Raw genomic sequence first — 27,370 nt, 5'->3', positions numbered from 1 at the left:
CTTTTTGAAAATAATTACTTTCTAATTCTCTTAGTCACACAGGTAATTCATTTTACAACACAATACGTACGAGCAGCATGCAGCACACAGCACACAAAGGCTGATGACTCTACAGCGGTTGTCCTGCATGCGATCCTTTCACTCTCTCCAGCCCATTGTCCTAATAGGCTCCTCTAATTCAAACCTCCTGCTCAGCACAGAGAACCAAAAGAGAGGCAGCGGTGCTAAGCAGAGGATACTATCTCTCTCCTTATCAGAAAGGCAAGTTAGTTGAAGCACTAAGAAGCTGCACTTTGCGTGTAGTAAACTGACGGTAAACTCCCTGTCCCCTCTACCCTTCAAGAAGACTCTGCTTAGCAGTCAGGTTGAGACCTGCAAACTTATCACACCGAATCCGAGCCTGCCAGCTGCCTGGCACTGTCAGAGCTGAACCACCAATAGGCATTTCTCATTACCTCCTCCGGCTCCAGTGCTTTACCATCAGAGTGATTAAAACGTCTATTTTACTGAGATATTTCGGGATTGCATTATGTTCCAGCCTGGTACTACAAACGCTCAGGAGCTGTGGGTGCTGATGATTTCTCATCACTGAGACATGAAATCCTCCAGGCCAAGATCAACATTAGTGTAAGTGCACGCAAGATTAGCGACTGGAATAGGGGGTGTTAACCACTTCTGCAGACGCTAAACACAGCTCCTTAATCAGGCAAAAATCCTATTTAAGCCCACAGCACTTTTTGCCATAAAAAGATACAGAGAAACTAATAGCGATATGCAGCAGGCTACTTTCGGAGCTCTGCTACTCTACTACACGCCTGGATCAGGTCCAATAAATGGAGTTATTATAGATAATACACCCATGTAAGTGGCTCACAGTCCCATCCCCTGGAGTCATTCAATGAAGACATTAGAATAGAGTGCCAAATTTGGTGTCTTTGAAAAATTATACCTCCATCTATGAAAAACTGGCTTCAAAAAATGGTTTCCAAACAATGAGAATGAAGACAAATACACATTCCTTGGTCAAATAATTTTTTAAGAGCAGTCTGCAGTTCAAAGCTGTGTGTTTTGTCAAGGCACTACTAACTTGGTGGCAGAAAGTCTCCTGCTCTCAGCTATATTTCAAGCACAAAAAAACAAACAAAAAAACTCACCAGCAAACACCCCAACACCAAACTAATACCAGAAACTAACTAAATTAATTTACTGATGAGGAACTTGTTCTTAACGGTAATCAGGTTTTTATTATGATAAAATGAAGGCTGCTTTCACTTAAAACACAAAAGAGCCTGTTCCCAACCTACAAACAATGTTATAGCCACCAAATGGTTAAACCAGGCAGCCGCAGGGGGGAGGAGGGGGGGAAAGGGAAACTCCAAAGAAACTTTTATGCAATCTTTTATAAACCAAAGCGTTTTTACAAAGTACCACACCTTTGTTAATTTGCTAATAATAAAGGCATGTGGAGCTGACAATTTGGCTAACCCGCTAAGCGTGCCACGTACCATCCCATCCGCCTGACACCACAGCAAGCAAGGAACACCCTTCCCAAGAAGTTCAGCCACCAGGAAACCACCACTGGCATCCTTCAATTTTCGGTAAGCCCGCGGCGGTGGCCGTGCAGACCATACACCGGCAACAAAGCTCACGCAGGGCCAGGGGTAGCCCGGTGGGTCGCCCGCCAGCCACACACACACACCTGACTGGACGGCGAACACCGTCTGTTACCATGGCAGCCTGATCTAATTACATGACTGATCAGGGCTGGAGTAAGCACGCTGAAAGCCTACTCCGCTGACATGTCGCTACATGATGGGAGAGACAGACAGACAGGCGAGGGCAGAGGAAAATCTATTGACCTCTGCCTTATGTAAAAAGTGAGGAGATGACAGCCACCCGTTAAATAGAACTGCTGCCCGTAAAATACCGGGCCAGTTTTATGAACAAATTGGGTGCAGTAACATGCAATTACAACTTACTATTATCTCGCAGCATCGCAAAAAATAATGACGGCTTAATATTTTCCCCAGCCATTCTCAGTTTTTCTCTCCCTCATTCATAACCCTTGCTCTGTATCACAAAACTGAACCATCTCCATCATCCACACAGAAACAGATCAACGCAAAGCTGGGATTTTCTTTCAAGGGAAGGCTTCATTAGAAACTGAAATTAAAAGTCCTTGACTTCTCGGTGTGTAAGCAGAGTAACTCACTATGCCTGACCACATCTGACACGTAAAGTAACCATTACAGCGTAAAACACATAACCATGAGCGTTAAAGGTTAAAGAGTAACCTGTCTTACAAAATATGAATTTCTTTCCCATATGGAAAGGGAAAAGGTCTCCAGCAAAGGTCATCTACCTGCACCCTTGCCGATTTGTCCACAGAAAACATTTATAAGGGGGGGGGGGGGGGGGCTTTAAAAACACCGATTTCTTCATCTGGGCATAACAGGGATGCTTTTAAAAAATTCCCAAATTGTATCTGGAGTTCGGGGCTCACGGGAGAGAGATGCTGCTCGAAGGAGTCCCTATTACACAGCATACGGTAAACAAAATAAAAATAGCCTGTCGCTCTCGTTGTCTACACGGTGCATTATATAACGGGCTTCCGACTTGTTTTCTTTTCTATTATTACTCTTCAGTAATTCCTCCTCTTCAATAACAAGTAAATCGCTCCCAATTCTGTCATTTCATTATTATCGCTATTACTATTACAGTCGGAGCTAATGTTTTCCAGCATGGTTTAATTTAGACTTTAATATTCTCAGGGCTTGCACTGACGGATTCAGCACCCATAGACATACAGGGGGTCATTTAATTGTTTTCTACCGGTAAATTACGATGCTATAAGAAAAACGAAAAAAAAAAACCCAACAACACCCAAACCCAACACCTCTGCCAGCCAATCACCCAGCCCGACCCAGGCAACCCCCGAGGCGGAGGAAGGAGGGGGGTAGGTGAACAGCAGGAGGGCAGCGGACGCCGCCGGAGGCGAGCAGAGCCCAAGGCGGCGGCGGGGATCCCCGGCCCCGCTGCCCGCGGGCACCTCGGCACGCCGCCGGACGGACCCCGGGGACAGACTACGGGGCGGGGCGGGGAACCCCCCCCCCCCCCCCGCCCCGTTCCTCCCTCCTCCCCCCAGCCAGGCCCTCCCGCCCCCGCTCCCCCAGCCGGCAGTACCGGGTGGCGTCTGCAGCCGGCCTGGGCCCTGAGTGAAGCGGAGCGGGGCTGCTGCCGGGCACATCCCAGCCCCAGCGCCGCCTCCTCCTCCGCCGCCTCCTCCTCCTCCTCTCCGCTTCATTCACCCTCCGGCAGCCGCCCAGCCCCGTACTACCATACGCCGAGCGGCGGCGGCGACTGGCCCTGCCGGCGCCCAGCCCGGCCCCGCGCTGCGCACCGCCGCCGCCCGGCGCACACGCACCGCACGGCCCCCCCGCCCCGCGCGGCTACACGCGCACACACCCGTGTCGGCGGGCGGCGCGCACACGGGCGGCGCGCACAGGCAGCGCACGCACCGCACCCCCGCGCACGCACCGCCGGCGGTCGCGGCCGGCAAAATGTCCCCCGTCCCCGCGGCCACCCACACCCCGCCCGGGCTGCGCAGAGGGGGAAGGAGGAAGGAGCCGGCTGTGGGGGAGGCAGGGCTGTACAAACGGTTTCTTCGGGGGGGCCGCCCCGGCCCCAAAGCCCAGCCCAGGCCCCAGTTCCCACGGCGGGGTGCACTGTGTCCCTTTACGCCAGCTTCGCTCCATTCGCGGGCGCTCTCGGCCATTTCACGGCCGCCCCCCTCCTCCTCCTCCTGCCCTCCCCCCGCTCCCTTGGGGCCGGGCCCGAGGCGGCAGTGCCTGCGGGCCGGGCGGTAGCGGGCCGGGGGTGGCTGCAGTCAGGCGTGCCCTATAGCGGCGGGGTCGGCAGTGCGCTCCCTTCCCCCTCCCAGCCCCGTGTCTTTCCAGCTGGAAATCGCCGGCGGTTTGCAGCCTAAACAAGGGAAGAAGCCGGGGGGGAGGCAGAAAGCAGAGGAGGAAGAAAAAAACACTTACTGTAAAGTGTCAGTGGAGGTGGGGTTGGCGGGGGGGGGGGTCAGAGAAAGACTCGCACACAAACGTCTTCCTAGCTGATCACGGGGCTTGGGTCTGCTTTTTTGTTTGTTTGGTTTTTTTCCTTCCCCCTGCAGTGACACAGGTCCGGGATGTCTCCAGCGCTGTAGTAGAAATGATGTCTGCGGTACAGCGCTCGCTCCCTCTCTTCTCTCCAGCATGTAAATGGGTAATAGAAGCCAAATATGGAGCAGTTGGCTGCCTCTGCAACAGCTCAAGGATCCTACTTCATGCAAAACGGGGGGGGAGAGAAGGGAGGAGGAGGAGGCAAGGCAACACTCTGGCAGGCGGCCAAGAGAGCCACACAGATTATTGCATACGCACAGCACTGCCGGGCCAAGGCGGCCTTAACCCTTTGCGGAGCCGCCGCACGCTGCCCGGGGGCGGCGACGGCAGGCCCGGGGTGAGGTGGGGGGTCTCGCCTCGCCACTTACCTCTTTCGTCCCCGGGTAACACTTCAAAGGCCAGGCTGGGATCGACGCCGGGATTAGGCTTTGCGCACGCCGCTGTTCCACACAAGTCCCCGCTCCTCTGGCAGGCTGCGTTGCAGGGATCTCAAAGCACTTTGCAGGCAAAAAGAAATGAGCTGGTGAGGGGAAAAAACTCCAACCCCAAATCTGTATTGTTTAAGGGAGAACCAAGAGACAGCTAGCAAAGCGTGCTGTCCTTCAGAAATGGCAGGGAATGCTGGTTTAAAGGATGCATGAAAATCAGTTGCTCAGTCAAGGCTGGTCTGTCTCTCTAAGGGAGGAAATAAAACTGTGCTGGAAGCCAGGGAATGCTCTGAAGCAGCCTCTGTGAGAGTCAGAAGAGGGTGATTTTATTTAAGATGCCATATTGCATTTCACCGTGGAGAACTGTGAAGTGTTTCAGAGCAAGAGCCTGCATCCCACTCCCTTTTTCTGAATTAGTTTTATTTATCTGGATCCTTGGCATATGCTTGAGTTGCTTCGTAGAAAGTACCTTCCACTTCATTCAGACCAAAGAGGCTCTGACTCATACCGTCACTGAACTACAAGACAGGCAGGGCTAAACCACGCATGTTTGGGTACTAACTCCCTCTGGATTCCTTAGCACGCATTTCATCAAAGATTCCCACACATCTCTCCCAGCTGTGTGCAGACCACTGTGATCCTTCCCCAAAATCCCCCTCCAATTAAGGCAACTTACGCTTCCCCGGCGCTCCAGCATCAGCTCCTTACTCTCTTACTTCTCCCAGCACAGGTCCTTGCAATGCCATAAACTGCAGTGATGGGCAAACAACAAGCAGGGGTGCAAACCTGACACTGGAGAAAACAATCCTCCTTGTGGTCTGGCTCAGTCTGGTCTTCAGGTCTTAGAAGAGAAGACAAAACATCAAATTACCAAGCCAGGTACAACTTAGAGAAATCAAATGATGAAAGAAATGAATGGGAGGAGTGCAGCCAAAGGGTTGTATGCTCACATGCAACATGACAGTGGTCCATAACAAACCATTCATCTCTGCTTTGGCATCGAGAAGGGAGGCACAGCACAGAGAAAGTCACACTCCGCCCCAAGGACAGTGCAGAAATGTTGCATAAATACCAAAAGCCGTTATGTACCAGCACGCTCTGGGGTCACAGGCCTCAGATGTGCACTCCCTGCAACGTGGCCATCCAGGTTGGGCTGTTTATGGCAGCTTGTTCCTACCTATTCACCACCAAGGTACAGTGTTTTAGTGCAGGTCTATCTGCTGTGTGTCCATTATATACTATCACTAGATTTCAGCATTCAGTCTAGCATTACAGCCTAGATGGAACATACTCAGCCTGTCCTTACACAGGTCAGGAAAGCAGTCTCTTCTATAAATGACTGTGCTAGTTGACCCTCATTGCTAAAAAACAGTAGTAATAATACTGTAAGCTGCACTGCTCTAGATTTTGAGTTGATACTGCAATATAAACTAACTTTATGAAACATGATGATCTTTCACCACAGCACCTTCTGTATCTTTAGCTCAGGTTCACTATGAAATACAATCTCCTTTGCCATTCTAGAAGTGGTCTGGGAACAGAAGCAGCAACAGAGCAAAATATCTGGATATAAGTGCTGCTCAGTACAAGACAGTGAATCTACATCAACAGACAGCAAAATTATCTTCACCCAGATACTGCAAGGTTCACTGATTTAATACAAGGAACCAAGGAAGAGAGAAGGAGACTGGAGATTACCGAAAATGAAGTGAAAGCCCCAGGGAAGCTGCTAGCCCATCATGGGGGTCCAGTTTTGAGTACACAGCATTATCCCATCTGCCACCTTTTTTGTTCCAGTTGTACGGTGTATTACCTCAGGAGAAAGGAATCTTTGCTTCTCAAACGTTCACCTTGCCAAGAGGTGTGGCACGTGCAGAGAAAGCAAAGGCACATTCATGCTGAAGCAGGCTTTGGGCAACTTACCCTTTTGCAGCAGGCTCGTGTAAGAGGCTTGTGTATTATCCTACTCTGTGGCTATGGTGTTTGCCACAGGACCCACATTTTTTTTGCCATGCTTCAGGCTTTGTCTATGATGTTTTATGTTTTTACTTTATGCTTTTACTTCAGAGTTGAAAAGAGACCCCTAAAAACTAAGTCCATTTTAAGTCAAATTAATACGGTTTACCTGAGCTAACAGGCAGCCTTAACCCAAGGCTTTAGGAATCGCCACAACCTCTGCCAGCACATCAGGTTCATAAGCTGTTTCTCACTTCCATTTTGACTTGATATATATCAGTTGCATTAACAGACTAGAGATGAGGGGATTATGCCTCCACAGATATTGCCTGATGCACAGGATATACTGTCATGTCATAAGACATCCTTGTGCTTCTGCAGTTCCCTACATATTCCCTCCATAAAGAGTACCACAAAATATGGAGGTGCTGGTGAAGGCAGAGGGGGACTTGAAACTGCACCTGAGTATGATCTTGCCAAATTGTGAAAACAGACGGCCCTCAGTGTATATTCAGTACAACCTATCGACCCAGAAGTACAGAACTAAGACAAAAGTAATTTGCTGTGGAAAGTAGATGTGATTTTACCTGCCACTACGATAGTTCAGACAACAGGAATAAAGAGAAAGAACTTTGCAATGAAGGAATCAGGTCCCACTCATGGCTTGCCACCTGCAGTGCACTTCAACAATAGCTAAATGCCGCCCTAAGCCCCATCACTTTACCCTATCTGGAGACGGCACATAGTAAGGGGTGCGTACACAAAAGTAGGAGCAAAATTCCAGAACAGAACTGTTCCATTCCAGACCTTCCTGCCTCTGAGGAGACAGAGAGCAGGGAGACCTGACAGATGCTGGTCAGCTGGTTCAGTACAGTACAGACAAGGGTTCTGACACCACAGTGGTGAGTGGGACCCAAGAACCCACATAAGCTCAATCTCTTTTATTGCTTGAGTGATGAGACACTGGAATAGATTGCCCAGGGAGGTGGTGGAAGCCCTATCCCTGGAGGTCTTTAAGGCCAGGCTGGATGGGGCTCTGAAAAACCTAATCTAGTGTGAGGTGTCCTTGCCCAAGGCAAGGGAGTTGGAACTAGATGATTCTTGAGGTCCCTTCCCACCCTGACAGTTCTATGATTCTACGATTTACTCCTGGTGATGTGCTGAAACCGATACAACTCCCAGCTGAATACAGTCCTGACCAAAAGATACAGATCAATTTGGCATGCGAGATGTACACTGTCTAGAGGAAATTCTTTCAATTCAGTAGTTGTAATGTGTCATCTACATTGCAGGGTTTACACTATTAATACTGTCTATGAAAAATGGGATAATAAAAGGCATAGGAAGTTGGATTTATTTTTTCTAAGCATTCACATTCAGGGAAATCCAGCGGTTGACAAGGTATTGAGTGTGAAAAGTAATTTAACAATTATTGATCATTACAGTCTTAAGTCTTCTATTTGTCATAAAATGACATTGTTGGTCTCATTACAGCCTCTAGTGGACAGTAGTAATCCACTCCACAGACCTGTCATACCATTCACTCAAATGACAAGTGTTAGCAAGGCAGAGGTTGCTCCTAGAGAGCAGGAACTAAGAGTCATTTTGACTCCTTGATAAAGAGGACTTCTGAATACAATCAAATCTTTGTTGCAGGGGCCCTTGCTTTATGCTTCACGAGTTAACACTGGCTTGTAAATAAACAGAGGACTTCTAATCAGTTCTGTTTCAGGCAGCTTTCATAAAAACTAAATTAATCTCAGATATTTTTCTAGCAGCAAATATTGGTTGGCATGTCTCTGGCTTAAGTAAGATGTTTTTATTCTAACTCAGAATAAGCCAACTGTCCGATCCACCTCTTATCTATTTATAGTCTTTCTCGAATTCAGGTTAAGTTTTGCTAACACAGTTATTTTCATTATTATTTCAGACACATGCAGCTGATTTAAGGTGTTTTAGCATCCTTAACAAATGCAAAACTATAATTTGGTTTACAACTGGCTAACTAAGGTCTGCTTCCCTCAAGGATGTTAAAAATGCAGATGATCTGAACAATAATGTATTTGGAATATATCCTTTAACTTGAAGTGCCACTCGTGTGAACACAATAAGATATGACTAACGTCTCTTTCTTTGTGTGTATTCACTTAGAAGTGAGTGCATCTCCTATCAGAACAGGGATGTTGATGATGTTTTCCAGAACTCTCTGATTGTTTTCAGATGGAAGGAAATTAGATTGGTAGACACAGAAAGCCAATGCTGTCTCTTTAAAGCCACAAGTATCTCATGCAAATTAACATTTAGTGAAGTGAGTGCAAAGCATTCATGAAGACTAAGCAAGTATGTAGTACTACCCTGTGACTCAGAGACAAATCTTACTGTCTAAAATGCTGATGTCCTTTGCAAGTGAAAGGACAGGCTGCTGTCGATTCCTTCACCACGCTGTGGCTAGGTATTGGCTGCAGGGTCGCTGAACAGATCATTACTTGTTATTCCTTATTGTATAAGCACTAACATATTCAGGTAAAAATGTTTACCTTATCTTGATCTTTTAAAAGCTGCAATCAAGTTCTCCTTTAAATACCAAAAACTTCACTAGCTTCAAAATAACAATAGGTCCTTAGATGCAGATCTGGAATAAGATGCTCTTTTGCTGTTCTTGTTGCTTTTCTTAAACAAGGAAAGCAGTTAAGGGATTAAGAAAACTGACAAATCCTCTGAAGACTTAAAATGACTGATTTGTCTTTTTAATAAGTTCTCAGTTACAGGTCACAGATCTGGAAGGAAGACCAGTTAACCTACCAGTGACCACACCAGGATGGACAGCAGCCACAGTTAGCCCCATACATTGTTCCAGCAGTGACTAGAGGAATAAAAAGTGATAAGCCCTTCTTTAGAGATGCCTAACTGGTCTAGACACTTCTCAAGTAATAAGTATTACAACCTGTGAGGTGCTTTATGGCCTGTGGTCTTAAGCTGCCTGAGGTCTCCATCCATGTCCCAGTCTCTATGTATGTCCTGTGAACCTGCAGTTAGCCCAAGAGGCCAAGGGCCAAGCGCAAATGGAAACTAAACTGCTCTTATTCCTAGAAGTGATCACCTCATCTTGGGATCAAAGTACACCAGCAGGGCACAGAGGGGAAGCTCAGCTCTGCAGCAAATGCTCTGTCTCCAGCAAAGTCAAAGCAGTGCTGTTAACAAGGATTAACATTCAACCAAAACAGGGTGCAGACCTAAGGAGAATTTGCCAGCCCCTTTCTGGGAGAGGGGTCTTGACTGCTAGGAGGGAGCAGTGAGAGATCACGAGCCCTTGTAAGATAGATATACATATTGTTCCTTTAAATTATACCTGGTACAGAGACTTATCTGGGAGTTCCCTTGCCAGGTTTTTTTTTTTTCTGTCTGTTAAGGGCGTTATGGTCTAGACAGATTAGATTAGCATCTGTCATGTAAACACTTAGGGTTGGGAAATAACTCTTGACCTTTCTTAAAACATCTTAATTGCATATAAGACCATGTGGCTTCTAAAGCTTGTTTCAGTCTCTCTGATCAATGTTTTACATATTCTGATAAGTGCAATGAGTTTTTAGGGGAGGAGGAGGGTGGGCTAAGGTAGGCTGCATACCTGTTTAAAAAAAAAATAGGAACTGAAAACATGGATTTTTGACTCCTAAGTCCTTTAATGGCCTCAGATGAACTGTTCTGGTCTACTGAACAAATCCTTCCTACCTCATGGATCATTGACCTACCAGACCTTCAGAGCCAGTGTGCTCAATCCTGCTGTCAAGCCTGCACTTTTTGTTCACATGCTAAAAATCTTTATCTTCTGTTGAGAAATAGTGCAATGTATGAATAACAGCTATTTTCTACCCTCATTGTCTCTGCCTCTTCACAAAATATCATACACATGGGCCTTGGCCCCAAAGCTCTCACGCAAATTCAGAATTGAAGTTTACCAAATTCAGTCAATCTCAAGCCTAGGTTTCAAGTCAGAAATAAGTGCAAGGCCAGAGTTGTTTTGTGGCTATATTTTCTCTGTACTGTCAAAAAGAAATTCAATAATTAATACAGTATTAACCAGAAATACTGGTTTTAGTAACAGTCCTGAACTATGGGCATCCTTTCACAGAAAACAGCTGTGTTCCTTTGTTTTCAAATGCTATCACATGTCACAGAGTAGTACTTGCAGCACAGGAATGGCAACTTTGAGCAGTGCAAATTTAAGTGAACATTTATGTTGGATAATTTTAGAATGAAGGAGTTGCTACACCACTAGATTTGATCCCTACTCATGGATTTTCAACTGGAAAATGCTCAAGCAAAGATGTACTGCAGGAGTACAGTGAATTGTCTGGATAAGTCCTTAGCCTGCAAGGCTTTGACCAAAAACCTGGGTGATCATGGTAAACATTTACCTTCTATCCAATTACAAGCTGAGGGGGTATTGGATCCTGTTTCTTCTACAAGGTCACAGGGACACATCCAAAGAATCCTGAAACTTTATTAAAACAAACAAACTCTTGGGAGAAGTGACAGAAAGCCGGAGGTAGAATATTACTTTAAATCAGAGCTAATTCTGCTTGTACAGATGTTTTGTAATGAGACTGGCATCAGTTTGACTTCTTACTCCAGAGATGCAGCATCTTTCCCTCAGAGATTTTCCAGATCCTCATGTTCTCTCTTTACCCTTCAACAGAGGCCTTTGTATCAAAGCCAATAATTGTTCCTCTATTGCCTGAAATGCTGTATCATGTCTCTCTTCCACTTGAATAGGAGAGCTACCATTTATACCTGTCTTCCTACTTTGGATCTGCTCTTATACCACCATTACATGATACAATTAATTAATTTATTTATACTTAACATAATGAAATGTACCCATTCAAAGCTCTAGAAGCCCTGGCACACTGCAATTACAAGAAAAATACAACAATGTGAAAGCAGTTTTCTCAAAAGAAACTTAGCTGGGCACCCAGGTACAAAAGAAACAGCTGCCCACTGAAAGCACATCTTCAGCCTTCTCTGCTTCTGCCACAAGGCCTCTCCAAAAATCCTAAAACACTTGTGAAATCCAGGATGGACTCACTCTTTCAGGGATTGTTCTGCCATCGTTCAAGTATAACCAAGAGAATGGAGTAGACACTTGGGGGCAGGACCATCTCATGACAAGCTGTTCCTACTCAAGACATGCTACTTCTGAAATAGTTCCTCATTATAGTTTTTTTACAGGTTACATTCCCATCTTGTTTGCACACCATAGGAATGGCCACACAATAGCCACAGGACAACATGTGTCATAAGCAGATGCTTAAGGAGACATGGGCGTTATCTATTACTTCCTCCATATACTCTCAAGCCTCCCACTATTTTCAGCTTGAGGGACCTCCTGAGCAGGATGTGGTTTCTGCCTGTTTAGCAACCCTCAATGGATTTATCTCCTAAGACTTGTACAGTCTCCTCCTCCTTCGGCATGTGCAAACTGTAAACATCCACAGTCTGCTATGCCACAGTGCACAGGCTGAATTCCCGTCACAAGAAGCATCATCTCATCCTGTCTGATTCATTCAATGTCAGCTCTCGTACCACAACAGAGAGTGGCCACTGCCCATCTCTACTTTCCATGCTAAAGAACTACCATATTCCCCCTAAATTATCCTTCTTCCAGGCTGGAAAGGTTGTTACACAAACCATCTACTAATGACTTCATGGCTTCTGCTGCAATTCTAGCCTGGGTTTGGGTCCCCCTCTCTTGGCCTGTAGAATAGGAGTGGTAAAAAATGATCTTTTTATCTTTCAGAACAGTGATGACACAGTGAAGTGCACATATTATTACTATCAAAACAATACAAAATACTCTCTTTTTCCCAAGGCTTAGCCAAGGACTCAGAAAAGCAATAACTCCACCTATCAAGGGCAAGAGAAAACAGTATCAATATAACAAAAAATAAACCCATGATTCTATCTGCATTTTTTCATACTTGTTTAGCAACACAAACAGACTAAAACCCTTCCCATTTTGTAAACTATCTCTGTCAACCTAGGCACTCTGGTGTTAAAAATCTGGTGATAGGGCACTTTCCACCAGTCTTGGGAGATTATTTCCCCCACTTACATGCATAACAGGTCTGAAAAATATGACATGCTGCAAAAGTGGGATTACCAGATGGTTTTCCTGCCATTTCACCTGTCTCTCCCCTTTTCATGACACATTTAATTTCTTAGGACATAAATATTAAGTCATTTCTCTCCTGGATTTGGCTCATCTTTCACCTAGGTGTGTAAACCTGGTGTCTGATTTAAGGTGCAGAGGTTGTCCATTGTCTTAATGATTCTGAATCATACATTTAAAGTTAGTTATGTGCTTCAGGGTATGTCTTTGTGACATGTTATGGTGAGGCAGTCAAGGGTGTGGATTTATGGGGCACCAGCTACTCTGCAATAACTGCATAGCTGAACAGTCTTTGCCTGCTGATAAATGCAAAGCAGTTAGCTTGGAAAGAGTCCCAGCCAAGATCACCTCTGTCTCCTTACAATCACTTTTGCTGCTGTGTACTGCTCCTTTCATCGGTCTGTCCCTAGCAGTAACACTATGCCTGGTGATAAATACGATTGGTGCATAGAGAGGCACTACCACCCTCACCTTCAAGGTGATCCTCATCCAAACACAGCTGAAATCAGGCTGTTTTTTGATACACCCCTATCATTGTGCAAACTGAAGTTCATAGGAGACCTCGTCTCCCTTGCTGCATTACAGTTTCAGCCCTTTTTTATGTTATATAGTAAGGTACACTCTTTGCAGTCTTCATAATTTAGCATGCATTGGTCCTGGAATTTTTGAACCCCTACGTTTCCCTCTGCTGGTTAAAACTGTATAGGGAGGGGAAGCAAGGAGGGTGAGAAACAGCAAACGATCCCTCAAACAATTCTTAGTCAAACCATGTGCCCAGTGTGGGAGGAGTGGGCAAAGGGGATAGAGCTTACGAATACTGTATACCAGTGGTTCCTGCCCTAAAGATACTTATGGGAGCCTTTAGGTATTGTTGCAAAATGTATATACTTCACAAGGTCCTGCACAAGAGTTTATCAGCCGTACAGAAATTCCTGCCTAGTTTAGAATCTGGGCAAGCATCCCAGCCCATGTCCTCTCTTGCTAGAATCTCTTCAGAGTATCAGAGGTTCCCAGGAATGCTCCCAGAAGCTTTTAGCTCAGTGTAAGTCACTGCCAAAGTGAACAGTTTCTTCGAGTCCTGATCATCCTGAAAACTGCAGAAGAGGAGCCTGTAAGCTCTCTAAGGGTCCCTAAAAAGCTCAACTTGTATAGGAGTCATGGTCTGGCCTTCAAAAACATTTATCTGAACCGAGACACATTTATCTCAACCTTGCACATGTTTAAGGTCTCTCCAATGAGATCACAAAATCTGTGTGATATAGCTTGAAATGAAAGCCGTTTTATGGATGTTATTCCTGTGGGTGGGGTCAGAAAATGTTTTAAATATTCTGTTAATCACTCAGATCCCTAAATGAGGATAAGTGTCCCTTTCTGGTCTGAGCTAGATGCTCAAATCGATTACATGAAGCCAAGTTGTTTCCTCCCCAGGCAGTTCACAACTGTCATGGTTTAACCCCAGACAGCAAGTAAGCCCCACACAGCAGCTTCCTCGCTCCCCCGACAGTGGGATGGAGGAGAGAATTGAAAGAGCAAAAGTGAGAAAACTCACGGGTTGAGGTAAAAACAGTGCAGTAAGTAAAGCAAAAGCCACACATGCAAGCAAAGCTCAAGGAATTCATTCACCACTTCCCATCGGCAGACAGGTTTTCAGCCATCTCCAGGAAAACTGGGCTCTGTCACACCACCCTCCAAATGTCCCCCCCTTCCTTCCGTTTCCCTCAACTTTATATACTGTATGTGATGTCACAGGGCATGGAGTGTCCCTTTGGACACTTGGGGTCAGCTGTCCCAGCTGCGTTGCCCTCCCAAATCCCTATGCACCCTCAGCCTGCATGCTGGTGGGGCGGTGTGAGAAGCAGAAAAGGCCTTGACTCTGTGTAAGCACTACTCAGCGATAGCTAAAGCATCCCTGTGTTATCAACATGTTTCCAGCACAAACCCAAAACACAGCTCCATACCAGCTACTTGGAGAAAATTAACTCCATCCTAGCCAAAACCAGCACAGCAATGGAGGCACGCTCCATTATTTGATGTATCTCTCAGAATAGTTGTCATCCAAGAAAAGACTTTTTTTCACAGACCAGCTGATTTTTCAGAAATAGTCAATAGTCAGTGGGGTTAAAAGGTGGAATTCTGCAAAGGTGAAATAAAACTGTTCTCTGATTTTAGTCAACAAAAATTATAATTTCCAAAACAAAATGGAAGGCAGTCCAACAACCACCAAGCCTCTTTTTATTCTTCTGAAGATCTGCAATCTGATATTCCCTGCTTACTCTGCTTTCTGAAGATGTCAGCATTTTTAATACTAGCCAAATTGCTCACTGTGTTTCATAGGTTCCAACACGTTGTTTCCTCAGAATTTACTACATTTGTAGTACCACCTTCCTTTAACAGCGTGTTGAATTCATGTATTCTACAATCACCAATTTCTTATAGTGCTCAAATCCTTGAGCACTCCTTATAGTGCTCAAATCTTTAGTGAAAATAAATAAAAAACTGGAACATCCACCAACTTGAAATCTCTGCTGTCTAGAAAACATACTTATTTCAGGACTTCCAACTCTGAATAGCTATCTGTAGAAGTAATATATGGATTGTTAACATATACTGAAAATACATTTACCATGAAAACATTTCACCTATTAGTTATTCCACTTCAAACTCTTCAGCTCTGTGGTGTAACTCTTTTGTTTTGGTTTGGTGTTTGTTTCTTTTTTAAGCTGACCCTGAAGAATTTCACTCTTGTCCATGGTGGTTACCCAGCTGTCGTTTGTCGGCTTTGTATGTTGTGGTGATATAAAACTCTCTCTACTCTTCCCTGCTTGCTCTTGTATGTGTTGATTAATAGCCCTTCTCTACTGATATTACTTTTAGGAGAATTAGGAATGCCCACCAGATAATCATCTCCATCACTTGATGACACTGCGCCTAGTCTGTTGTGTGGCTGTTTTATAGCGATGCTTGGTATGTAAATACTCTCCTTAATCTTCATCTTGTGTTTCAAGAATAACCCAAAACAATAACAAAACCTCCTTTATTTTGCATGCTGGGAGCACATGCCATTAATATTAATTAATTTATTTATTTAAAGTTGGTAAAAGAATTTGCTCTTAGGCTGGGAATGTGACTGCCAAGTTTCCTGCCTGCAATTTGTTACGGCTCAGTAGTAAACTCCTGAAAACAGGAATTTGAAATGGAAATAGTGACAGGCCTTTTAACTATGCTATAATAAGTAGGGTGTTTTATCCTGCATACTGTATGTTGTTACACAATGGCAGCCTATCATAATGTGCATGGAAAACAAACAGGGTCTCTTTAGATTCCTCTGCTGGCTAAAACTGGGCAAACTAAGGAAGTAAAACAGGCCAAAAAGACGAAAGACTAGAAGGTCAAGAACACCACACCCAGACCTAAGCCCTTCAGCCACGCAGTGGAGCACAGGGATCTTACAGAACTTGCACTTGAATACTTTGACTTTGATCAGCTTGCCATAAAAAAAGAGGTGTAGTCTGCTACATTGCCGAAGGGAGTAAAGAAGGAGACTTTCCCTTAAGTACCAAGCTGCAAATTAATGTACTCAGACTTGCCCTGTTATATAGAACACAGCTCCAAAAAGTATCCATTACTTGCTAATGTTTCTTACCCACCTACAATAGTACCTTCCCTTTAATACTGCACATGTAACAGTAAAGCAGGCTTGCAGAGCTGCTTTCAAGCACTGGATAAAAAGTGTAATTTTTTCAGAGTTGCTGAACATGCAGAGTGCTAACAAGTCAGCTGAGTTCCTCCACATTTACACTGGTGAAAACGACAGTGGTACTAAATCTTGGTGAGAATAAAATGCTACCATTGGTTTTCACAAGGTATTTGCAGCCAGGCAAATAATTGAATCGTATGTGCAAAACAAAGTCTCTGGGACTTGAACTGAGTGCTTCTGCCCTGTAGCACACACGCTTAGCATGCCGTATATTGAACTGCCACATCATGTCTGGTTTTACTAATTGAGTTTACTTACTTGTGTTTGGGCACCATACCAGCTACTCAGCAAGTCCAGGAGATTAATGTAAAAGCCTCTCTGCATTTAGAAAATATGGGCACTCTAGGTTTACTGATGCTTATTTTGAAGGTGGCTGACTGCTGATCCTCATGTCTTTGAGTAACAGATGTTTCTGTGAACTACACTGATAATGAAAATGATACAGTTTGCCTCTTAATGTCAAAATAAAGCACAGAGGCAGAACAAAAGAAAAAGCAATGTATTTGCCTGCAACAAATAGCATACCTGAATGGGGTGGGGGAAACCCAGGCAAAATTGAAGGCTATCAGTAGTCTTGGAAATTCACATGAGGAAAAACTTGCATGAAATAACCCAGCCTGATCTGGACTGTGAAGGCATTGGCCCCTCTAATGTTAGAATTTATAGCTTTAATCTTCTTAAGAGCTGCATGGCTCTTCTCACATGCGGGGAAAACAGATTTGATGTTTCTGAGATTAAAACTACTGAGCTGAACTTTGCTTGTTATTGGCCAGAAGCATTTGGAAACCTAATAAAGCATTCCATTAAAATCTTGGCATTTTAGTAACACAAAAGAAGTAGGCTTCTCAAAATGCGAGTCCAAGGCAAAAGGACACTTTGGAGGGGGGAAGATTGTGGAAATTTGGATTTTAACAAAGTTTGCAATGACTTAAAAATAGATCAAAGGAAACATGAGGTAGAATGGAACAATAAATGCTTGATGTAACTAGCAATGTGCAATTCTTTGCAATTCAAGCTTTATTACATTTGAAGACTTTTTTTCATGTTCAGTGAAACTTCATACTTTCCTGAGTACAACACTAGGAACTGACTAGCTGCGTGGTCTCTAACAGGCAACACAAGGCCTGATTTCTTAAAATGATGAGCATCTACAACCACAGCTGAGATCATCAGGAGCTACTAGTATTCTGGGCTTCAGATGATCAGCTTTACTCTGAAAAAAAAACACATAGCAGATCTGCTAAGGCTGCCTAGGCTACAATTTTAGCTGCACAGGAAGCTGATGTTGAACACAGCTATGCACCATACATCCAGTGCATGATTTGATTTGATCTAGGAGGATGCAACTAATATTTCTGGAGGAAGAGGCACATTACTTGTAGTGATAGTATGATCTATGATTTCAGAGCTGTAATATGACTGAACAAGGGTGGTTTGAAAAAAAAAGGCAGTAAAACCTTGTACAGCACCATTTAAGCAAACAAGAGGAGAGCTGCTTGGTGCCAGCTGCACTGTTGAGAGCCCTTGCTTGCCTTCTCCACTAAGGTACAGTGAAAAAGAGCCTCATAAACTGCTGCTTTTACTGTGCTCTGCAGGCAAACAAACAAACAGAAATAAAGACTCATAATCAAGAATAAAAGAAGTAAAGCTTCATAACCAACCCTAAGTATGAGAGATCTCTGGCTAAGGTTCATTGAAGGATGTTTGGGGGTTTGTCATAAGGTAAAAAACGTTAATTCCAATGTGGTTTGAAAAGGCTTAGTCCTGTCTGTACTGGCGAAGTCAACCACAAAAGCTATGCTAGAGATTGCCTGCACAAGATTTTATCTCATTCAGATCTGCTAATTACAGTCTACTTACAAGTTGTCCTATAGAAGCAGAAAGTACACAGGCTATCTTCTGGAAGGGTTGTGGCTAACCCCCCGGGTTGCCTGTAGTGGTAATCATGTAAGAATCAAATGCCCAAACAAAATTTAACCTGGGTTTTACCCTGCACACTGAACCAGTGTTTAATTTGGATCCCACAGCTGATATGAATGAGCCACATACAGGTAACACGAGCTCATCCCACTGTACATGACCACATGGAGTTCATTTATGCCATCCATTTTCTGTCCTTTTAAAAGAAATTCACCTTGGCAGAGCTGACCTTGGCAGGGTGCTCACAAACTGGCTGATAACAGGGGTTTCTTTTGTGATACTAACATATAAAGTGTTTTCTACTGTAACAGGTGCTCTTTGATGGTGGAAAATAATAGCACTCAGCTAAATTGTAAATTATGAACAATCTCTCTCTAACTACAAAACGAATACACAGAATGGGGAGTCTTGTCAACTAAGATATTAGTAAATGAGGTTGAGGAAGGAAAATTATTCACTGAAGTAACTGGTAAGCTGCCTGGCCACAGCAAGATAGCCTTTTCCCAAGGGATTTCCTAATTACATTTTCTCTACCAAACCACAGGCAGGGCCATGAATTAAAAGTGATCTTGGTGGCCCAGTGGTGTAGCTGCCATGTATTTGATTGCAAACTTACTAATGCCAAGAAGGAGAGCTACAACATGAACTGAAAACGAGTTCAAGCATAGCATTCTGCACAGAATGTTCCTGGTAACCTGGCTGCAGCAAAAATTCAATGCACAAAAACTGGGGTTTTTTAACCTTTAAGGAAAATGCATTCTTCCTGCCCTGCTTATCTCTTCATAAAATCCTGACACAGAGCTCTCCAGATGGATTTGCTTGGTGCAAATATCCTAAATTACAAGCTCTGCAGCAACATCTGGAGTGCTTGTGACATCTCAAATCTAAAACTTCTTCAGAAAGGACATGGAGGAGTGGGGAGGTGCATGGGATGTACTGTGTGTTACATAGCATGGTGGAGTTCCTGTGTTATATAGCATTATGGGGTTCCTCCCTGTGGCAGTTTGAGCTCGATTTCTAGCTCAGGCATTAAAAAAAAATTGGAACAGAGAAAAGTGGAAGCTCTGAGTGGAGAGGTGAACATTCTAGGGATAGGCAGTATAATGGCAACAATGGATAAGTTAATATTATTTCATTGGAGCATCAAGAACTTTACATCTGGAAGCACAGCTTGTACCTTCCCCTTGCTGCTTCTGCTGTGCCCGCTGCTATCTTTCCCCGCCGCTGTTTTGACTGCTGCTGTTTTCACTGCTTCACTGCGGCTTGACCCCTTCCCCATCTTCCTTAAGCTTATGATATTTTCTGCAGTTTATTCTCTTTATACTGTTATATTTAAACTATAAGAAATACAAATTCACTTTTCCTGACTTTCCAGAAAAATCCATGTTGTAGTGAGTTTACTCTACCAGGGGAGGGATCCACCCTAACCCAGGACACTACCCCTTAACGGCAACTTCTCAGGAATTCAGGAACATAACAGTGAGGATGGTGAACATAAATCTGGCCTTATCAAATCCGTGCCCATGTTCTGCATGAAGGGGCAAAATGAGTCAGCAGTTCATCATTTTCTCTAGCATGCACTGGGAGACATGTCTTTGTTGCTCAGTTCAAGATCAGGCTTGCAAGGCCTGATTCTTATAGCTTTGGAAAGAACAAGTATGCTCAAGAAAAACTCTGTCAGCTGTTTGCAGGCAGAATTTGCACTTCATGGGGCTCCTGTGCAGCAGTCTCAAACTCCTCTTCATGGCTAATGTGGCCAGGTTTTATCCCATGCATTTACACTGCCTGCATCTCCTACAGAACTTGGTGCTAGATTCCAAATGTCAGAGCTAAATGAAGGTACGCATGGATAAAGCTGTCTTATCTAGGTCTTGTCTGCAGGAAGCAGGACTAACTAAATGGCTCTCAGAGAGCCAAATTTACCTTCTTTCTCCTTCAGAGATTGTGAAATGGGCACCAATCCCACCAGTCTTGTTAATGCTACTTCAGGGCACAGCCAAAGGCACAGTTTGGGTGCCCAAAGAACTAGACAGCACTGACTTAGCACAGAAAATGCAAAGGGTCAGGGCCTGCCTTTCAGAGCCTGACAAAAGGGTGTATGTCTACACTGAGGGAGGTGGTTCCTTTTCTTGCCCCTTCTGTGGCTCTTTCCCATTTCTCTAGAGATCCAGGGTACTTCTGTGTGTTATGAGGAAATCAGCAGTTAGTACACAAGGGCACCCATCAGTCTCAGTTTGGATTCTATTAAGTATCACAGCAAAAGGACTGTTTTCCTTGGCCCTGGTCCCTATACAAGTCTCCTACCTGGGAGCCAACCCAGGCACAAGTAGGGTAGTGGCAAGGTCCCTCATGTCCCTCAGTTCCCACTAGTTATAGCTGACAAGTGAAATGAATTCAATAGTCTCATTTTAATGCACATAGCAAAATCACCATGCAGATCTGCATGATAGGCAGTTTGTGCCCATGATGCAATCTAAATCCAAAACAGGAGTCATAAGGATTAAAGTTCAACAAGGAAGCTGATAATGAAGAAGCTTGCCCAGACTATGCCCTATTCTAGCCAGTGTTACATTATCTTCTAATTTTAGAACAGCTGAAAATTTTTCCCAGGCCAGAAGTTGACAAGAGGGCTGAGCAACGCCAGTGCCATTCAATCTTTGTTTTCAGGCACAGTGTTGTCTCCACGCTGCAAGGAGTTGTTTCAGCCTGTGAAGTTCTGCAGGAAGGCACACACTATTTGTGGATGCCCATACAGGGAGCTAGGTAGCGCACTGAAACCATCTGGCATTTTGTGGTTTTGCAGTATCAGTCAGACACTGTCTGGAAACACAGGGCTCAAACCCAGAGTCCTTGGTTCAGGTCAGATACCTACAGACGCTTGCAGACGTTTGGCTGGCCCAAGAGCTGCAGAATAAAGCACTTAATTAGGCAGCTGAATTTTATGATTGATTTCAAGGCTAGCCAAGCTTAGAAGCCCATTATTGCTAAGGAAGTTTTAGTAATGCAATTATTATGGCATGTTTGATATAATGCATGGTCTTCCTGAAATGCTCCAAAGTATCTTTTTAAAGACTTGTTCTGTTGCTGTTATGCTTTGTGCCTTCTGACTAAAGAACAGATGATGCAAATCCTGATGTGAAGCTTACTGAAAACTACCACTAAAATTAATAGAGCATAGTTACAGAAGAGTATTTTGTACAGAATTACCTTCTCTGGAGTGTGAACAATGCTGCTGAAAGTAGGCTCTGGGTTCCTGTGATCCAAATTTTTTTAACCAGCTGATGTCACTGGGGAGATTTGAAGTCTTTATAATTACCGCTCAAGGCCTAGAGGAGGGGGGGAGGAAAGACAATGAAATTATGTTTCATATGTTGATTCAGAGAGTAACCTGCAGTGGCCTGTTAGCTTGCTTCGTCTGTCAGGAAAAGCAAATTAATTCTGTATCCAGTTGGTTTTATGAGTGGCAGCTCAATTCGCTTTCCCAGTTAAGCAGGGAAGAAAGTGGCCTTTTGTCACAAACAATTGCTTCCTGCAATGCTGCAGAATAAGATGTAAAATAGGCAAAGAGCTTTGGATACAGCTTCCAACGTCCTACTAAGAAGTAACATTTCTTTCTTTCATCTTCCCTCAGAGAAGGAATTCAGGTTATGCTCTGCACTAAATTAAAGTGTTCTGCTCAGTTATGTACATGTACAGCTTTGAAAACTGTTCCTGCTTCTAGGTCAAGGGCTCTCCCTGTGGCCGGGTGCCAGCTTTATCCCTGGACTCCCATAATCCCTTGAAATAAATCAACTTTCCATTGAAATCCTCTGCCAGTTCCACTTCAGACTAAAATGTGCTGTCTGTAGCATGATGCTCTTTTATACTTTTGTGGAAACAAAAGAAGGAAAAAAAAAGGAGAGAGAAAGAGAGAGAGAGAGCATAGAAACAATGCAGTTACTGTATACTGGACACAGCTCAACGTAACCCACGTCACATATGTTAAAGGCTAATCTTTGTGTGTTGCACTAACCCCAGATCTCAGCATTTACTACTAGAACTAAGAGAAATACCTTTGACCAAAGAATAATTCAAGTGATTGAAAAGGATCCCAGCTTTGTGTGTGTGTGCATGTGTATCCCATTACTACTCTGCTCGTGTGGACTGAAGTGTGTGCATATATTATACTACTTCCCAGCCTGGGCAGATGAAGCCCTCAAAAATTTAATTCTCTTTTCTTCTTCTTCTTTTTTTTTTTTCTCCTTAATATCAATTTTCTTCTCAGTATGTTATAAATGAACCTGAATACATTCACACATTCTTGTGGAAGACTAAAAGCTGTCACTTCATTTCAGGGAATCAGGCAGCTTTAAACTCAGCTGCAAGAAAGCCCAGATGCTACTACATCTCGAGGGGAAACTTATCTATTCAGAAAGGGGGAAAGTTCTGAACAATAACAACAAAACATGGCTTAAAGATGCTGCTGCCGTTCTCCTGCCAATGCTGAGGTCAGTACTTTGGAGAGTGGGTGCCAGTCAGAAATTGCAGCACTCTCCTCAGAAGACTGACATTTCTGAAAAGCTCTGCTTCTCCCTAAATCTCAGTAACTTTAAATGGTCTGCCAGTTAAATCAGAACAGCCTGGTATAAAGCCTCCAATTTTCTGACAACCTTTATATTCTCTTGGCTCCAACAAGGCCCTAAAGCTGATCGTGTATAATCCTGAACTGAATGTAAAATAAATATGAAAACCTGTCATGATTTTACAGTTTTCTAAAGGATATTTCACTAAATAAAAAGAGCCGTACTTTTGGCACACAAATGCATCATATAAAAATCACAGTTAGTTCTTTGAAATGAAGTTACGCAATACAGTGCCAGACTCTGCCCTCCAAAGTTTCCCCCTGAGTACTGGGGAGCAGCTGGCTATATCCCCATGAGCCACTCAGCCCCAAAGGCCCCATGCTCCTTTCCCCTGAACAACTGCTGTGTGAATCGGGGCAATGACACAGGCGTGAGCCAACCCAGCCCCTGGGGGTCCCTTAGCAGCATGAGAGCTAGGGAAAGTACTTAGGTCTCACCCAAGCTGGGACACAGCCCATGGTGGCCAGCTAAACCCAGCACTTGCTTCTATGCTTATAGAGCAGATCAGTTTGAGCAAACTGAGATCCAGAACTCACCCAGCCTTAATGCCCTTGAAATCTGTTGTCTAAGAAAACGGTTGTTTGTGGAAACCTCTTCCACTAAGCCTGCATTTTTAGCTATCTACATTACCCACATGTACATGGGCTGTAAGCTGGAATGTCCACAGGGCTGTAGCACTGAAATGAGCTTATAACACTGACAAACAAGAGCTGATTTCATGTTCCATTGGTTTTTCAGACCTCAAGAAGATTTGCAGGTCCAAAGCACAGCTACAGGGACAGATCTATCAAAACAGGCAGGACCCGTGGCAACCTGGATAACGGACACAAGGTGTATTTTGACTGAGACTGTGACCAGACTAACAAAGCACCTGTTTGCCCCCCAGCAGGAAATCCAAAAGACCTGTGTTGCAACTCCTGGAGTAGTTCATGGTTAAAATCACAAGTTTTGTTTGCACTGCTGGGAGGGAGCAAATGGAGGCAAGGCAAGGGAATTCAAAACAGGAAAATCTGCATTGTCATTCACAACGTTTCCAGGGTTTTCTGTGAAATTCTTCCATCTGAGGCAGTTTTTTAATGTTACACACCTACTTCTCTTATATTTTCCTCCTGGAACAAAGTACAGACAACTGCACTGAATATAAAACCCACAATAAATCACACACATAGGGCTCTAATTTTAAATCAGACTGAGTGAAAGTATCTGGTTTTAAACTATGAGCCTTCAGTGGACAGTTTCTTCACTTAACTTCACCACCTTCAGGCCTTCCCTTTAAGTGACCCCAAAAGTTCAAAGCAAAACTCAGCTGAAACCATTATGTTTCATCTGGTTACAGGTCAAAACCTCAAACCTCACGTACACAGGGCTCGAATTATAAACCCATCAGGCTCAGCCCCAGAGCTGGACTCAGGTTTGCCCAGACAGCTTTTTAAGAAGCTGATAGGAGTTTCAAGTTCAAACTGAACAGTAAACCTGAAGCGGCCAGGGAACTTGTCCAAGGTCAAACAGTGAGTTAGAAGGGGAGCTAAGAAGAGAACCACAGTCCTGGACACTTCACACACTTTGCTACCAAGAGGTAGAAATTCACTTTGCTTGAACTGCAGTCTGTATATCCTTTGCCAAACCACTCAACCACTTTTCTCTTTTTTTTTTTTTCTCCTGTTAATTGTTTTAATAAGTCACATGGCAATGAATGACTAAAAACTCCATCATCCCTCTAAGGATTCAGCTGTGGAAAAAGCTAAATGCTGCAGGGTAGTGATTACTGCATAACTTTGATTTTGTTACACAATGCACACCCTGGTTATTGAAATGCTTACACGCTGCTCCGGATGAAATCATCATCACTTAAAGGTGCGCTCTGAAGCTAAAAGAATGAGCTCAGATCCACTCATTTAGATCCCAAATGAGCCCTGTCTGCAATGCTCTCAGATGCTGGTTAATGCCCCTTTGGACATTTTTTAATACTACTTAAACCTCTGCATCTAAAGCAAGAAAATAAAATGTCAAGGTGAGACCCAGCTTCAGTTAGAATGCCTGCCCCTTCCAGTAACTCGGCTGATGGCCCTGGCACAGGAGAGCACTGGGATGATTTCAGTCCATGGTATAACAATATCTGTTCCCTTTTGAATCTAGACCATCATGCAGTGGTCACTTATTTGACTGTTTCTTATCCATACTACCACTGCTTTAGTCTCTACAACTTTTGGCAATGTAGCAGACAACTGCTCAAGGATCTCAGCTTAATGCTGAAATCCCATCAGAGCTGAGGATTGCTACATACTGCTTTCTAATAGTCCCTGCTGTTTGACACCTGGAATGGCATCGAGGAGCTCTGGCACTGTACCCAGAGTTCTCTACCAATGATTGAAAGTGCTTCTACAAGATGGTAAGAAGAGGAGGGGGATCATTATTCAAGGATTGAGACTACTTACTGTACTGAAAACACTTTTGTGTGGTGAAGGGTCAACATTTGAAAAGTAAGGCATGACTTATATATATGCAGTAGAATAGCAAGATTCCAATACATACCTTTTTCCTATTCAGGTTCATTAGGAGTTTGCTGCATATCCAGATAGTTTTGCTTGCAGGCAAATTTCTGCAAGCCCAGCATCCAGGACTGTATCTAGGGCTAAGCTTTCCCACCACATCACTCCAATATTAAAAGAATTTTTCTAGCTTCCTGTTAAATCATGCACTGATTACAAAATTCTTTTGCTTATTTAGGGCCAGATTCAATAAAGCTTCTGTCCAGCTTCCACATCATGCAAGGCCACAAAAGCCCTGAAATATCTTGGTTTTGAAGCATGTGTGGGTTTCCATGGCTTGGATGCTGGGTAACTATTCCAGTGAATGCGGTCCTCATAAAGCTTTTCAAGGTTCAATTCCATATGGACCTAGTGGTTTCTCTTTATTCTCTCCAGTGTGGATTACAATCCACCTCAGAGAAACTCTCATTTATGCCTCTAGCTACAAGCTAAATCCTAGAGAAATAGGTCCATTTCACATCAGGTCATCTCCTCTGCAGAACACTTGACAGAAATTAGCGTTTCTGAAAAGAAAGCAGCACTTACAAAAATCTGGAATATTTTGCATGCTTTTTATGAGTCTAAGTAAATGGTAAAATCTAAAAGGAAATTCAATAAACTACTCATTATCTATATTCATATGACTAAGCTACACACGGAACGTAGCTTTTATCCTCCATCAAAAATGTACAGATGTTCTATAGAAAACTGTATGAACAAACTTTAACCTCACGACTGCTATTATTTTGTAATAAAAGGCTTACAGCATAATGTGAGCTTTTTTTAGAATGTAAGTTCCATGTGAGTAGTGTGTTGTTAATTTAATATTAATGCAATGCACCAGGAAGAAGTCTGCACAGAATCTCAAAGAGAGAGACTCAGAGCGATGCAGACAGGAGATTTGTGGAATGGGTTTTATTTGCTTCAGCACTCAGCACAAAATTCATTGACCAGGATTCCCATTGCCACAGGGCAGTGAATTAATCTACAAATGTTTTCACATGCCTTGACATGAGAATTTTGCTGCAGAATTCCCACTACTGTTCCTGGGAATCGTGGTTAACTCACCTTGTACTGCACTGAAAATTTACCTCTCACTGTCAAGTGCATATGAATGAGCTTCTTTTTTGGGAACAGCAAAAGAAAAAAAAAAGATTCATGGAATAAACTTTTGAATTTCTTTTGCTGAACCATCCTTCAGGTAGCAGGAGTGAAGGCTTTCACCAGAGGTGCAGATGGCAAATGCAGCACCTGCTTCGCTTGCACCACAAATGAACTCACGTGTGAGAATAGAACAGAGCAGAACAGAGCAGAGCAGAACAGAACAGAACAGAAATCCAGTTTCATCCAGCTAGTTTCCCTTTCCCAGTTCCTATGCATTCTCCTCTGCAGTGTCTGCCATTAAAAATACCCACTCTGTATTCCTCCAAGGAGCCAGTTCACTGTCTCATCTACAAATACATTGATGAAGTAATTTATGACTCCCATTATTAGACTCACGTTGCAGCTCCCAAATGCATAAAAATAGCAACAATGATCTCTCCCACTTTTCCCTCCTTAGCACTCCATAGGACAAAGAGCTTGATTAATTCTAGAGAGGCTACACATGCACTTGTGTGTTGCCGTAACTTACTGAGCGTGTCTGATGCCTTCTGAAAGCCGTAATGTCTACAGACATCTTATTCACTGCAGAAACACATCTCCTCACTCTAGATACAGCTTCTGGGAAAGTCCTGCATCCAGAAGCTTCCTTCTATGGCTTGACAGTTTCATTACTTCTGCAAAATGCACTTGTGTGCAATCATGATCGTAAAGGAAGGCCCC

The 27,370-nt window shown here is 43.8% G+C and overlaps 1 protein-coding gene and 1 long non-coding RNA gene across 10 annotated transcripts in view; both read right to left on the bottom strand.

The window, feature by feature from the left end:
* ATXN1 (ataxin 1) overlaps nucleotides 1–4,322 on the bottom strand; it is a 234,074-nt gene extending 229,752 nt beyond the window's left edge. For 5 of the 8 annotated variants that reach the window (XM_064160976.1, XM_064160975.1, XM_064160977.1 and 2 more), the window contains exon 1: nucleotides 3,184–3,368. The gene's annotated coding sequence lies outside the window, so the exon portion shown is untranslated. Of the gene's footprint in view, nucleotides 1–3,183; nucleotides 3,369–3,465; nucleotides 3,552–3,589; nucleotides 3,923–4,043 lie in introns of those variants that run through there. The other 3 variants (XM_064160978.1, XM_064160979.1, XM_064160980.1) reach the window with 3 other exon arrangements.
* Nucleotides 4,323–5,282: 960 nt separating this feature from the next.
* LOC135184834 (uncharacterized) overlaps nucleotides 5,283–27,370 on the bottom strand; it is a 145,123-nt gene continuing 123,035 nt past the window's right edge. The window contains exon 6 of one of the 2 annotated variants that reach the window (XR_010306206.1): nucleotides 5,283–5,435. This is a non-coding gene — a long non-coding RNA (uncharacterized LOC135184834). Of the gene's footprint in view, nucleotides 5,436–21,646; nucleotides 21,723–27,370 lie in introns of those variants that run through there. The other variant, XR_010306208.1, reaches the window with a different exon arrangement.

Source organism: Pogoniulus pusillus, chromosome 21, assembly GCF_015220805.1.
Source record: "Pogoniulus pusillus isolate bPogPus1 chromosome 21, bPogPus1.pri, whole genome shotgun sequence".
Lineage (NCBI taxonomy): Eukaryota > Metazoa > Chordata > Aves > Piciformes > Lybiidae > Pogoniulus > Pogoniulus pusillus.
The sequence above is the reverse complement of the archived record's forward strand: the minus strand, read 5'-3'. Positions and strand labels throughout refer to the sequence as shown.